A 14,599-nucleotide genomic window follows, 5' to 3' on the forward strand; every position below is an offset into this window, starting at 1 on the left:
ACCATACAAGATCTTTGTCTCCTTCTCATTCCCAAGTCCATAACCTGCCTCTACAGTGTGGAAATTCAGCACTAATTCACAGTCTGCCAATCAACAGCAATCAGTTGTGTGCTGTGCTTCCACCTGCTACTCTGCCTGACTCAATGCTCCATCTGTCTCCACTTCTTCCTCCATATATCACCACAAGGATCCTGCACTACTGGCCCAGGAACTTGCTGCGGCTTGGTGGCAGTGCAGGCTGGTTGCATCGTTCTTGTGGAGTACACAGAGAGGACTCAAGGAAGAAAGGATGTACATAACTGGGATGAAAAATGGAGATTACAATAAAGAGGAGAGTGAAAGCCCCAAATGCTTCTGGCACATACATACATACATGCACACACACTCTTAATGTCACTTTATGAAGATGTAAAGTACTTCCCCTTGCCATATGCACTAGTGTGCAGGGAATCACACATGGATAATAAGAATATTTTTAAATGTTCATCCAATTAAGCTTTCACTGGCTTTCTTTTTCTTTACCCACAATTGTCCTTTTGGTCTATTTCAGGAGAACTTTTCAGCTTCTTACAAATCATTTCACCTTCTTAGTCTCTCCAGCAAACCTGAATTATCCTAAGATCTATATCAAAGTATTGTTTAAGAAAGAGAAAGAAAGAAGTGTTTTATGCTAAAACATACTTTTCCATTAGGAGTGTAGCCACAGTCCAATTAATATGGACAGAAATCCGGTCCAAGCTATTGTCCTCTTTATTGCAAATTAACTGATAGACTGAAAGGTTCCCCTTATCTGCCTGGCACTAGTGGAGACTATTTAATATATTTTACCTAAGACAGTCAAAGTTAAATCATGAACAGGATTGTTATGCCATTTAAATGGATTTGTATAATACGATCCGGCTCCTATTGAGTTCAACAGAAGTATTGCAATTGACTCCTATTGTAAAAAGACTAGGCACCATAGCCTTGGTTACCACCACCTGTTTTTCTAACAGAATTATAATGTTATCATGTAAGTATTTTCATAAGTCAAATTAAATTTAATACAACTCTGTTTACCACCGTTTCTAACTGCAGAGTTTGCTGGTAAGGTTTGTGCTGGCAAAACACAATCAGAAGCAGACTTACATGAAAATTTCAGTTACAAAGGTAGGCAAAGTGCAGGCTTTAAGCAACCTCATTGCTGGCAACAATCTGAACAATGATCTATAAGTGCTACAAATAAAATGTACGAGGAAAATAATTATTTGATGCATAAATAAGACAGCTTTCCCCCCTTATTATATTTATCTTATTACCAATGAATTAATCTAAAAACACACTATACCACATAGAAGACCAGGACAGCTTTCTATAATTTTAAGTTTGTCTGTGAACAATGTGTAAAAAAAGCTTTTGACTTTGAGCAGTAGTTAGATTAAGTATATTTGGAGATATATCTAAGTTACATTATATCGCTCATATCATACTATAAATTCAACATGTCACATTGACATGGTATTGCACAGAAATGTGCAACGTTTTTTCACTTTTTGCCCAGTACTGTTTTATACCCTGGGCCAATACAAAAGATTTAAGAGCGAATTTTAGCGGTATAAAGAACCACAAAGTATTTACTTTACTCACAAAAATTTCTTGCATCTGCCCCATCCGCCAAGTCCAGAGATTTTTCAAATGAATCATCACAAACATCCCTCTCAATAGTTTAACACTTTTACTAGACAATCAAAAAATAAACACCAACTTGCCTCCAAATAAAGTAGCCTCTGAAATGTAATTAAACTTCTGGGGGCTTATTGTCATTTACACTGAGACTTACTTTTGTACCAGTCTGGCAGTATACAAGATACTTCAAGTGAGTAAACAATTTACACCGCCAGAGTGGTGTAAAGAGGTTACTGCATACCTGAGAATCAGGTCCTGGTTTTTAATTAAGCACATTTTTATAGAAAACCTTTGTATAATGCTGTGAAAATGGACTAAAAATTTTAAGAGACCAAAGGCAAAATTCCCCATTCTCATCTCCACTATGAGGCACATGTTGCAAATCCTCCTTACATTAAGGTGTGCAAAAAAAAAAAATCTATTTGGGTTTGCAAAGATGTTCCTTTGGTGACATTTGTAAAAATCTGAAATTGGGCTGGCGGGGGGAACCACTGCAAGTTTCGCTAATATCCCTTGCAGTGTGATGCTTTTGACACAATTGTGCCAACTAGCCTCCTATACACCTTTTGTTATGCTCTCTTTCATTTAAAAAAACAGTTTTTTTAGCGGTAATTATGCATCTTAATGTACTTAAAATCCCATGCCAGATATTCATGAAGTATAAAGAAATTACTGATCAAATCCTTGCTCTCAGCTTTCCCCAGAACTTTGCCAATATCAGGCTGGTGTTTTCCTATTAGAATAAAATACATATGAAATAAGGAAAGGAAGAGCAATCCAGGGTGAATTAAACAGAGAGGGAGATGCTGTTTGCCTCAAGAACATGCAAAGAATTATGTCTGTTTTCAGTGGATTAGTGTGTTCCTTGCATTCCTGAGCATGACTGACAAAATGCAAGCTCGCAAAACAGCTTAAGCTTGTTATTTTGATATTATTTAGACCATTCTGTCTTTTTTTGGTCTAGCAAGAGAGAATATGTTGATAGTTTATTAGAATACATCTGAAACCAAGTACACTCAAACTGGAATAACTACCCCCTGCATATCACTTGGGAACTTTTCTCTCTTTGGCCACACACAGAATATACTCATGCTTTAAACCTGTGCTACACAGCACACTACATAATACAGAATGTCCAGTGACCTCAGTGGGAGCTGCTAGGTGCTCAGCACTTTTGAAAAATTGGACCACTTATTTAAATGGCTAAGTAGGACTTCAGAAGCTTAACTTCAGGCATCCGGTTTTTTTAAAAAAACCTGGCCAATATCATTAGGCAGCTTGAACATTTCTCCATTCTATTTCACATGGTCACACTCTTGGTTATCTCAGATAGGGACCAAATCATGGGCCTCTCTTATCCCCTAAAGGAAGCCAATTTAATAGCTGAGTGGGTGGCAGAGTGAATTTGAAGGTGTCATCCTCTAGATTCAGGTCAGTTGCTAGACTTACCATAATTTGAGTACTGAGAATAGCCAGTGTGAGTGCCTTGAATTTAATCTGCATGGTGTCTTTACAGGATTGGAAGGTTGCTGAGGGAGAGGCATGCTTTGAAATTTGGCATTTTGTTGAGCTGATGAACACTTTACAAACTGAGCCAAAAAAAAAACCTAACATTTTTCTCTAAGACAATTTAATACTGGAACAACTGTTTTCCAACTGTTTTGTTGAGGGGAAAACAAACCCTGTACTGTAGCTGAACTTTGTCTGAAAAGCACATACAATTAAATGTGTAGAGGCTTGTTTTTATTGATATCTGCTGCTGTTTTTAATAAGAAAAACACACACACACACACACACACACATACCTTGGTGACTTTTGTTTTACATTAAATTCTCTTTTAGTCCTTGTCCTGTTAGGTCCTGATCCTGCAACACTTACACCTCTGAGTAACTTTACACATATGAGTAATCAGAGCTCAATATGACTATTCACATGAGTAAATTACTCTCATACCTTAGTGACTGTAAGATTGGGACCTCAAATAGAAGCAAACCACAGCATTTGTCCATTTATTGTTTGCTACTGTATAAAGGCTGTCTTTCAATTCATTGAAAGCGTAGTACTACTGGTACCTACATCTCCATTGCTATGAGAATAATAGCTCATTTCACCTATCTTCTCTCATATTGACCCTAATGAAGCAGTTTATCACTTGCAAAATTGTTTTGCAGATGTTTAAAGCTGGATGACTTCCAGGTGACTGAAGCTAAATCCCAGTCAAATGGGAAGATTTTATACATTACTTAGCAGTAAAACCTTATCTAACCAAAACCCAACTGAATTCTCTAGGAGGGTCTTTGATACCCGTTTTATATATCTACAAGAAATTTGGGAATTTGCTTGGATTTTCTTTGATAAACACATTTAAAATGTGATTAAAATAGCTTATTTTATCCTCTAAGAAGTGTTGCAGGATTAAATCCTGCTGAGCCCCCCATAGATTTGGAAACTGGTTTTCATGCTTATTGCATCCAAACTGGATTACTATCATTCTTTGTTTGTAGAGTTCCAGCATCAGTGTTGCTGGAATTTCAGTTTGGTCCAAAATGCAAGAATAAGAATTATCGCTTTTACTCATAGGAATCAACAGATTTACCTAACTCTGAATTCTCTTTGGCTTACAATTTCTGCTCTCATTGATTTGAAAATTGTGCTTGTGTCTTTTAAGGTAATTAGTAGCTCTTGCCTGAACTATATGATGAAACTTCCATGATGATACTTTGAAGTTGATGAAAAATCTTTTGCTTTCTGAAATCAACCCGACACTGGATTTTTACATGTCCCTCAATATCTTTTCTATATACCCTTTGGTCATAAAATGCTGTACCTGAAAGTGTTGAAGTAATTTCAACTGTGTCAAAAATTTTAGACAAGCTTTTGAGAATAGATAAAACCTTATTTCTTATCTGAACTGATACTAAGTTCTGTAACAGTGATTTTTCAGTATATGAATGAAGTGTATGATATGATTTGCAGTAATGATTTGAGCATATTTGTTTAAATTTTATGGTTGGTGTTACTATTTATTGCTGTAAAGCACACAAAAGGTACTAATTGACTTGTCTGTGCAGGTTGCTAAACTACTTCCTACTTCAGTTGTTTGTCTAGTTCTAATAACAATGCTAATAACAAGGTCTGTCATCAGTCCTTTTGCTATCAAGTAGTTGTACCAATCATATTTTAACCTATTTAATGGATTTGTTTACCAGTTGTGTTTTTAATTCAATTACATGTGATGGCAACAATATACTGAATGTAATTTGAAATCACTGTACAAATAAAGGTAATTATCTGGTGTACAGATTGATTGATTTATGAGATATCTAATTCATTGATAATGACAAGGTACAGGATGTGAAAACTAAGATTTTCTGTCATGTTTGATAATATATAAAAGCCTCACACTAGTTTAAATGCTCATAAAACATATCCTAGTTTGAGTAAAACATATGTACATGTCAGAAAGTACTGTAATTTGACTTCAGAGTTTGCATATTGCCTAAGGGTCTCCAGACTGCTAGTTGTCTTTGAAATGAACTTTAACTTCAGCTGCTACTGCATACTTCTATTGCTTCTGAAGACCAGAAAGAAATTATATCAAAAAAACTCTTAATATAGCAGATGAGACATACACCTTGTTTCCCAACACTAACACCAGAATCCATTCAACTCAGGATTCCTTATGGATCACTTTGGTATTCTAGGGCCCTGATTTTCTTCGCACTTACTCAAGTGTGAGTCAGGATAAACTCTGGTATGTATCAATGATTTACACTGATATAAAGCTGCTGGGAGAGAAAACTCAGACCCTCCATTTCCCTTACATGCCAATTTATAGATATTGAAAATGTAAATATGAAATTAACAGTCTACAATATAAAACCTTCTCTGGTTACATTATTTGCCTTTCCTCCCACCATTGCCCAGTAATTATAAAGAGGTTCAGCTCAAGGATATAGCAAAAACCTCAGTTGAATGTAGAAAGAGGCATTTTCATCCAAAATGAATTGCAAGCAAAAAAACAGTTCTATTACAGTAAAATACACTTAATTTCCCAACTAAATAGTATGTCTGCTTAATTGGGATACTTGCCAGAAATTGAAAATAGACTAAAAATAATTCTACAAAGTGCTATGCAACTTCAACTATCACAGACTTGGCTCACACTGGCACAACTATACATATATGTTTAGCCTTGACTCTACAAAAATAGTTAAATGACTCGAGGGGACTTAGACGTCTATTGAGTTCACTTGGAGTGGGTCAGGTTCTGATTATACAAAGTTTGCTTAAATGTCATGTCATGTATTAGTCACATTGTAGTGAAGCAGAGTGGCCTCTCTGCGAGCCTGAGACAGAGGGACCATTACACTCTTCTTGGTGGGTGGAGCCAAGCTGACCTCCTCCCCTGCACCAAAAGTAGAGGGGTGGGACAGGAAGTATAAGAGGCAGGCCCTTCAGCTCAGTTGGGCTGGAGCTAGCAAAGGAGGCACATATATCTAGCCCACTGCAGAACTCTGGGTCAGACCCTGAGCTGTGCATGCCCTGACCCTGCAGGAGTCTGAGAGGGAGAGGAACTGCTGTCTACCACTTACCCTGAGGAGACTGAGAACCTGCAGACCACAGAGCCACACCAATGGACTGGAATATCAAATAGCCCAGCGGAACCAGACATTAGTCAGGCTGTGCTATCACCTTACAAGTCAGTGTGTTTTGGCAGGATCCTCACTGACCCACAGGCAGGATCCCCTGGCACTGTTAGGGCCCTGGGCTGGGACCCAGTGAAGTAGGGTGGGTCCAGGTCCCCCTACTGCCAACCCCAACCCTCAGATGGCAGCCTATTTACCCTAGGGTGAAAGGCCTGTGCCTTGTTTGTGGCTTGCCCGCTTCCAGCAGGCCGCAAGCCCATAAACGGTGTGTGCTGTCTGCCTTAGCCAGGAGGCTAGGCTACAGACTGCTTAATTGCTTATTGCTCTGCCCTGCCCACAGGGTTAGAGCCACTGACTGTGTTTACTGCCTGCCTTAGCCAGGAAGCTTGAGCCCAAAGATTGCTTATTGCTGTGCCCCGCCCAGAAGGTCAGAGCCCACACTGTGATTACTGTCTGCCCCAGCCAGGAGGCTTGTGCCAGAAACCACTAATTAACTTCTATTTATTGCCTGACACAGTGAGTCAGACAATGGAAAATCCTGATATGGAGGGACCAATACACACATGTTTTTGCATAATATTTTAAAGTTATCAGCTAATGATTTGTACAAAGCTTCTTTTTTGAAGCCATTCATGAAGCAAAAGTGAAGATCTCCCAGCATATCAGAGCCTCCTGAGAATCTGTTGATTGGGACAATATCTTAAACTGACAAATCTGCTTTGACCGGATGCTACTGTAATTAACTTCATTCATTATAGTCAGCTAGATTTAGTTGTTAGCAAAGAAGTGGCGTTACTGCTTGCTGGCGGTCAGCGATTGCCCATGCTTTGTTATCGTAGTTAAGTAGGCCACACACACAGACACACACACATATTTAGAATACTGCAGGCAAATGTCTTTACCAGGTGGTAAACAGGGATCATCACAATGTTGTGAATAGGTGGCTATAAAGGATGACAACAAGATGTACCAAGGAATGGCCAATAAAAAAAAAAGTGAAGAAACATTATTAGCAATAATGAACGTTATAGGATGGCACTTGACTAAATAAAGCAGTTATGTCATGAGGATTTATTTCATCCCTGTGCTATGAAGTAGAAATTGGATTTCAGAAAACAGAAAAAAAATACACTGTAAGGTAATACAGCAAGAGCCAACCAATGTAAAGGTACAATTAAATACTACTGTACAAAATTATTCACAAAGATTACAAAATGCAAACATTCTTTTGCTCAAAAGAAACAACTGATTAATTCTACTGAATTATTCTTTTCAGAGTAACAGCCGTGTTAGTCTGTATTCGCAAAAAGAAAAGGAGTACTTGTGGCACCTTAGAGACTAACCAATTCTTGGTTCCCTCACCATCAAAAGACCAAAAAAATTATATCACTGATGATACCTTGTGCAGTTGTTACCAGTGTGACTTACCATTATTTGTTTAAAATTAGAACGTTAATAAGCATGACCAAGGACCTGAAATTTGGTTGGCATTTTGTAGTAATCTGAAACACTTAAGCATGAAAGACTCGTTTCTCTTCTTAGAGCCTTCCCTATTATCCAAGTCAGTTTCTGAAATTTCATGTTTTCAACTTCATGAGGTCTGTCACAATTTATCATATTGTACACTAGACCCACTGGGATAATAGCAAATCTAGCTAGCACCACAACAGTACTTCATGGTCTTGTCATTGTTTCCAATATAAACTCCATTTTACAGGGGCTTATAACTCAGCTGTAAAATTTGCTACAGGGTGAAACATGGCAAATAACATGTCAGCTGGGCAGCCCTTTTTTAAACCTGAATTTGGTTTAAATCAGTTTGACTGGTTTTAGATTGGGGGGGGGGGCTGTAATTTTTGTGGATTTAGGGGACATTTGTGGAGTTCCCATATAACTCAAAACTGTTTCAGTTGAGAACTTGGATATTTGTAGGCTGTTCATTCATGATGTGGACCGGTGACATTGGGTACAGTAAAAATGGTCTTTCAATAGGCTGTGATACTGTGATTTAAAGTTACTGCACACAAATAAGGCCAAACCCTACTGTTCTAACTCAATCCTTACTCCGGAAAAATTGTCCAAGCCCTTCTCTATATGGCAAAGTTTTTTTTTTAACCAGTTTTTCCAGTGCAGTTATAACAGTGTAAGTCCCTGCGTGGACCCTCTTATTGCAGTATAAATGTGACTTTTTCCAGTTTCTTATGTTACTTGGGAAGAGGTTTAAGCTAAACCAAAAAAAAAAAAAAAAGAAAGAAAGAAAAGTCATTTCTACCAGATTAAGAGTGTGTACAAGCAGAGTTATACCAGTATAACTATAAATTCACATCTTAGTTTATACAAGTAGAATCTTCCCATGTAGACAAGCCCAATGCAATGATTGCAGGCTTTGCCCCCAAAGGAAGCCCATTCTCTGCGCATGAAAATGCACAATTTGCCAATCATACTTACCAAAGAAAAATACTCATTTTATTTACTGCTGAATTCAACATATCTTATATAAAAGGACACTTTATGGAAAGCAGCTTTTACACGTTGTCCTGTTATGAGCACATGTAAACCGAGGATTCCACAATTCTTAGTCTTTCTGCAATTTTTGTTGTTTTTTTGCGGAATATATGCTTTGGTTAGAAAAAGCTAGATTTGTTTCTTTTTTTCTCCCCTCATTCCCTTATCCACTATCAGGATAAACCCAGGCCTACAGGAAACTGTCAATGACTAAACAGCAGCACCAGCGGTGATTGTGAACTAATTTAGGAAGATGTTAACTTCAAAGTGTTTTTGAGTCAGCAGCTGACAGCTGCTATCCTAAAGTAGCACAGCCAGGATTCAGCTGCTTTTGCCATTGTACTGCAGGAAGCACAGAAGAGTCCCCTCTGTGATTGGCTGGGATCCTGGGTATTTCCCATGGTTCCCCAGCATTCTGATGCCTTTTCCTGGCTCCACCCACAGCCCACTCTTCACCCATGCCAGTCACACAGACACAGGAGAACTGGAGAGAATGAACCTGTGCTGTAGTTTTCTTAAGAGCCTCCTCATGCATTTGTACCAGAAATGAATGAATAATTCACTGTGAATAATTTATTCAACAATGATAGGCTATTTTTCTGGTCATGAAACAACCAAAAGAAGATTGAAACCTCTTCACATGTTTTGCTTCTTGAAATTACTGAGATTATTTTGTGAGGTTCTTTTTGGTTATTTGTTTTCTTTATGGATGCCTGAATCACTACCAATTCACTGTGAATATGACACTCAGGAGTTGAAAGCAGAGCTGTGCTGATTAGCTGTGATTGGTCACATACATTGTTATTGTTATTATTAGGAATGCTGAAAATATTCAAACATGTTGTAAGTAGTCCATTTATATATTTGGATCTTTGGCCAATTCATCTTTGTAAGGGTTAAAACAAACTTAAATCATGTGGTCAACTGGACCAATTAAAACCATAACCAGTTATTTTGTTTTGTAATGTGTAATACACATTAATGACTTGTAAAACAAGTCAGCAAACTGCACTTTAAAAGACTGCAAAAATCAAGCAGGACAGTGCTGCAAGGCTCAGATCAAACCAAAAATGAATAATCTTTTTTACATTTTTGAAGATACAAGTATGAAAGGCAATTCCTAATACAGTATGCTAGTCACTTATTCATATCATATTCACACACTACATAATGCATGAAATTTGTAGTGTCTTATCTCAGACTCTTGTAGCACATCAGCTTCATATTGCATTAGAAATTTTTCAGTCATGTTTATAACTGTACTATAAAATGTAGTAGGAATATAAGCTTTCATTTTTTTCCCTTTCACATGAATGAGTGTAAGAATGAATCTGAAAGACTGAAAAAATTGAATTCCATACCTTTGGAAAGAAGGATTTGGAAAAAAGAATTTACCATTGATCTAAATTCTTGGGTCATCACAGGATTCTCAAATCACATAGCCAGACACAGTTGACTAGAAGGTGGCTCTTATTTTCCAGCCCCTGCACGAGCCCACTGGAACACATAGAATCATAGAATCATAGAATCATAGAATATCAGGGTTGGAAGGGACCCCAGAAGGTCATCTAGTCCAACCCCCTGCTCAAAGCAGGACCAATTCCCAGTTAAATCATCCCAGCCAGGGCTTTGTCAAGCCTGACCTTAAAAACCTCTAAGGAAGGAGATTCTACCACCTCCCTAGGTAACGCATTCCAGTGTTTCACCACCCTCTTAGTGAAAAAGTTTTTCCTAATATCCAATCTAAACCTCCCCCACTGCAACTTGAGACCATTACTCCTCGTTCTGTCATCTGCTACCATTGAGAACAGTCTAGAGCCATCCTCTTTGGAACCCCCTTTCAGGTAGTTGAAAGCAGCTATCAAATCCCCCCTCATTCTTCTCTTCTGCAGGCTAAACAATCCCAGCTCCCTCAGCCTCTCCTCATAACTCATGTGTTCCAGTCCCCTAATCATTTTTGTTGCCCTTCGCTGGACTCTCTCCAATTTATCCACATCCTTCTTGAAGTGTGGGGCCCAAAACTGGACACAGTACTCCAGATGAGGCCTCACCAATGTCGAATAGAGGGGAACGATCACGTCCCTCGATCTGCTCGCTATGCCCCTACTTATACATCCCAAAATGCCATTGGCCTTCTTGGCAACAAGGGCACACTGCTGACTCATATCCAGCTTCTCGTCCACTGTCACCCCTAGGTCCTTTTCTGCAGAACTGCTGCCTAGCCATTCGGTCCCTAGTCTGTAGCTGTGCATTGGGTTCTTCCGTCCTAAGTGCAGGACCCTGCACTTATCCTTATTGAACCTCATCAGATTCCTTTTGGCCCAATCTTCCAATTGGTCTAGGTCCTTCTGTATCCTATCCCTCCCCTCCAGCGTATCTACCACTCCTCCCAGTTTAGTATCATCCGCAAATTTGCTGAGAGTGCAATCCACACCATCCTCCAGATCATTTATGAAGATATTGAATAAAACCGGCCCCAGGACCGACCCCTGGGGCACTCCACTTGATACCGGCTGCCAACTAGACATGGAGCCATTGATCACTACCCGTTGAGCCCGACACTCAAAGGGTAAGCAATTCTATTCATACCTACTGCAGTATTGGCCCCCATTAAGGCTATGTCTACGCTACGAACGAAAGGTGGGATTCCTCTGTTCGTGTACACTTTTGTACGAGCTCTCATTCAGCTAGCACAAATATAAAGAGCAGTGGAGCCTCAGGAGCATGGGTAGCCACAGCAGAGGCTCAGCTTAGCCATGCAGAGTGCACACCCACTGGTTTCAGGTGGGTTTATATGTGGCAGAGCTAAGCGGGGCCTCTGGTGCAGCTCCCCAAGATACCGCGGCTACCCTATTTTATACTCATTTTAGCGCACCTATGTGTACACGAGCCAGGGAAATGTCACCTTTACCTCGCAATGTAGATGTGACCTAAAATCATATCCATCCAAACCACCGCCTTCTGACTTTGTAGAATTTACAACAAAATTAGTCTTGCCGGATGTATACAGTTACAATATACACATATACACGCACACCTGATCCATATGATATGCGTTGGACTTGTGTAATAAATTCCAAAAAAGCAAAAACTTGCTACTTTGTTCCTCTCATCAAGGATTCGAGACCATGGTAACCAAGAACAAAGATCTATGGGCATTCTTTTTGGAGAGTTGCAACAAAGGTTTTGTTCGAAAAGTGAATAAAAACAATGTTATTAAACTGAATGCCCTGACATTTTCAGAATCTCACTGTTATTTTTCTTCAAGATACTAAAAAAATATCATGAAAGCAAAATTCAAGTTAATCTTTCAAATAAGAAGTCATATTAGTTCAAATTTAAACTGCCTGCTACTCCTTTGAGGCTAGATTCTCTTATGATTCTGTTAGTCCCATTAAAACAAATATATCATCCCACTGAAACTAACGGAACTGCTCATAATGTACTACACAATGGGTGAAATCCTGGTCTCATTAAAATCAACGATAAAACTCCCTTTGATGTCAATGGGGCCAGTTTTTTCACTCAATGATGTTTAATGGTGGGAGAATCTCGCTTTTACTAAGACCTCTGGACAAAAGACACATAAACACATTATAAGGGCTTTAATAGGGCTTATGCTGCAAAGAGATAGTTTAAACCATCTTTTGGGATAGATGCTGTATATTTGTAAGCTGTGCACAACTCCCAAAGGCAATCTTCAAGTGGATAAGGAAATAAATTGGAGGGAAAAATCTATAAAACACAAAAGGTACTAAGGAAAAAAAGACAGGCAATTGTAGAATTAACTCTATTTTCTACTCTACATTTCATATGTAAGTGGTAGCAAATTAATGTAGATCATGTTTGCAAAGCTAAAGCAACAATACTGAAAATAACAATTCCCATTTTATACCCATGCCTACATGCTTCAGGCAGAGCCTCAAACCAAAGGGAAAATATAGTGCATATTCCTTAAGAAGTCTGTCAGTGGTGCCAAATTATGAGCCAAATCACAGTACAATAATCCCACTGAAGTCAAGGGGCCAGATCCTCTGCTGGGTAAGTCATTTCAGCTCTGTGAAGGCAAGCAGGTTGGACTATGTGACACCCTTTTTACTATTACACACAGATTAAGCAGCATGATTTACTTAGAGAACCAGGCTAAATAGGAGTCTAGTAGTTGAAAGCCCCAGCTCCGGCTGAGGAGAAATATGTACCCATTGTTACATTTCTGTAAATAAAGAAACCTGGTTAATAAATCCATGAGAAGAAGCAAAGGAAGGAGAGGATTCCTCTTCCTAATAGTGCACCATCTGACATCCAGTTTAAAACTTGTGTTGCTAATGAGTCAGAACACCAAGTCTCTTCTGAAGAAAAGAGAAAGACTCATCAACTGGAAGCACTAAGGTACCATTTTTCACAGAATTCCACAAAATATACGCAGTCACCTTTCAAATAAAATTTTACATTATTTTATTCCAACTGCCTGAAGATGTCATTTTCCATTAATTCATTTGGAACCACTCACTTAATCAGTGAAGCAGAAGTGTCAGATTTCCATTTGACTGATTCAGCTTCCAGTATGAACATAGTTATCCATGTCTTAATGTTTCTTCAACCAATCTGCCCCCCTTCCCCAGTAGGCACAAACTGGCAGCTAAATCCTTCAGTTCAGTCCTTCAACCTTACTCGAGAGCCTGGACTGAGACATGCTCAAGGACTGCAGGATCGGGATTGCTAAGTACTATCAACTAGGTATATTTAATTGATGATTTATGCAAAAGAAAAAAAAACATTTTAAAATAGTGCTTTATGGATAATACTAGTTTGTAGGTTTAGATGAAATTAAATATAGAGACAATCAAATTGTTATGTATCCTTTAGAGAAATCACTCAGTAAAGATACTTGTTGGGACTGAGGTTGCCATTGTTTCCATCTGGAAACCAAGGAGGCCAGATGACAGTCAAGGGATTCCAAAGAACAAAATACAGTTTCTCTACATTCTAAGCTTATTTGCCATCCATTAATCCAACATTGGAAGGTTTGTGTCAGGCACAAAACCTTTAGGTCAGTAAATCAATATTGATATTTAGCAGGGCAACATCAATATATCTGTCAGTAAACCAATAAACTCTGGGAAATTAACTTTGAATCTTAACTCAATTTGTTCTGACTAAAAAGACTCAAGTTTGAATTTGAACTCCTAGTTAAAGACAGATGTTGTAACATTAGAACTGGAGTTCTCACTTAAGAAAAATAATTCTTTCACCTTTATTGGTTTTTCTTTCTTTATTCTTATGTTTCCCAACCACACCACTGTATTTACCCCTAAAAGTCTTACTTTTGTAGTAGCTTACTTCTCACTGGGACTCTTCAGAACACAAAAAACTTTTACTTTGTTAACAACATATTACAAGAGTTGTGTGTATAAATTTAATGTATTAAATTGCTAAGCACAAACCATAAATAGCAGGAAGTAATGAGTTCAGTAATTCAATACCTCTTCTAGACTTCACTTCCTCTTCTCAACCTCAATTACCATTCTTCCACCACCCTCAGAGGTCATGTAACCCCACTCTCATCTTGTACAACCAGCTTGAGCTTGGACCATACTTGGACCAATACTCTTGAGCTTGGACCATATTTACTGGTTATTGGCCAGATCCTAAACTGGTGTAAATCAGAGTTGCTCCATAGAAGACCATGTAGCTACTCCAATTTATGCCAACCAAGGATCTGGTTCTATATGGTAAAGTATTAAAGTTTACATGGATTGCATAAATTATATTATATGTG

The 14,599-nt window shown here is 38.5% G+C and overlaps 1 protein-coding gene across 1 annotated transcript in view; it reads right to left on the reverse strand.

Annotated features, from left to right (window-relative positions):
* The window catches only part of TRDN (triadin), a 260,739-nt gene that overhangs the window by 245,302 nt on the left and 838 nt on the right, over positions 1-14,599 (reverse strand). The gene's annotated exons all lie outside the window — the stretch shown is intronic.

The sequence above is a fragment of the Lepidochelys kempii genome, chromosome 3, assembly GCF_965140285.1.
Source record: "Lepidochelys kempii isolate rLepKem1 chromosome 3, rLepKem1.hap1, whole genome shotgun sequence".
Lineage (NCBI taxonomy): Eukaryota > Metazoa > Chordata > Testudines > Cheloniidae > Lepidochelys > Lepidochelys kempii.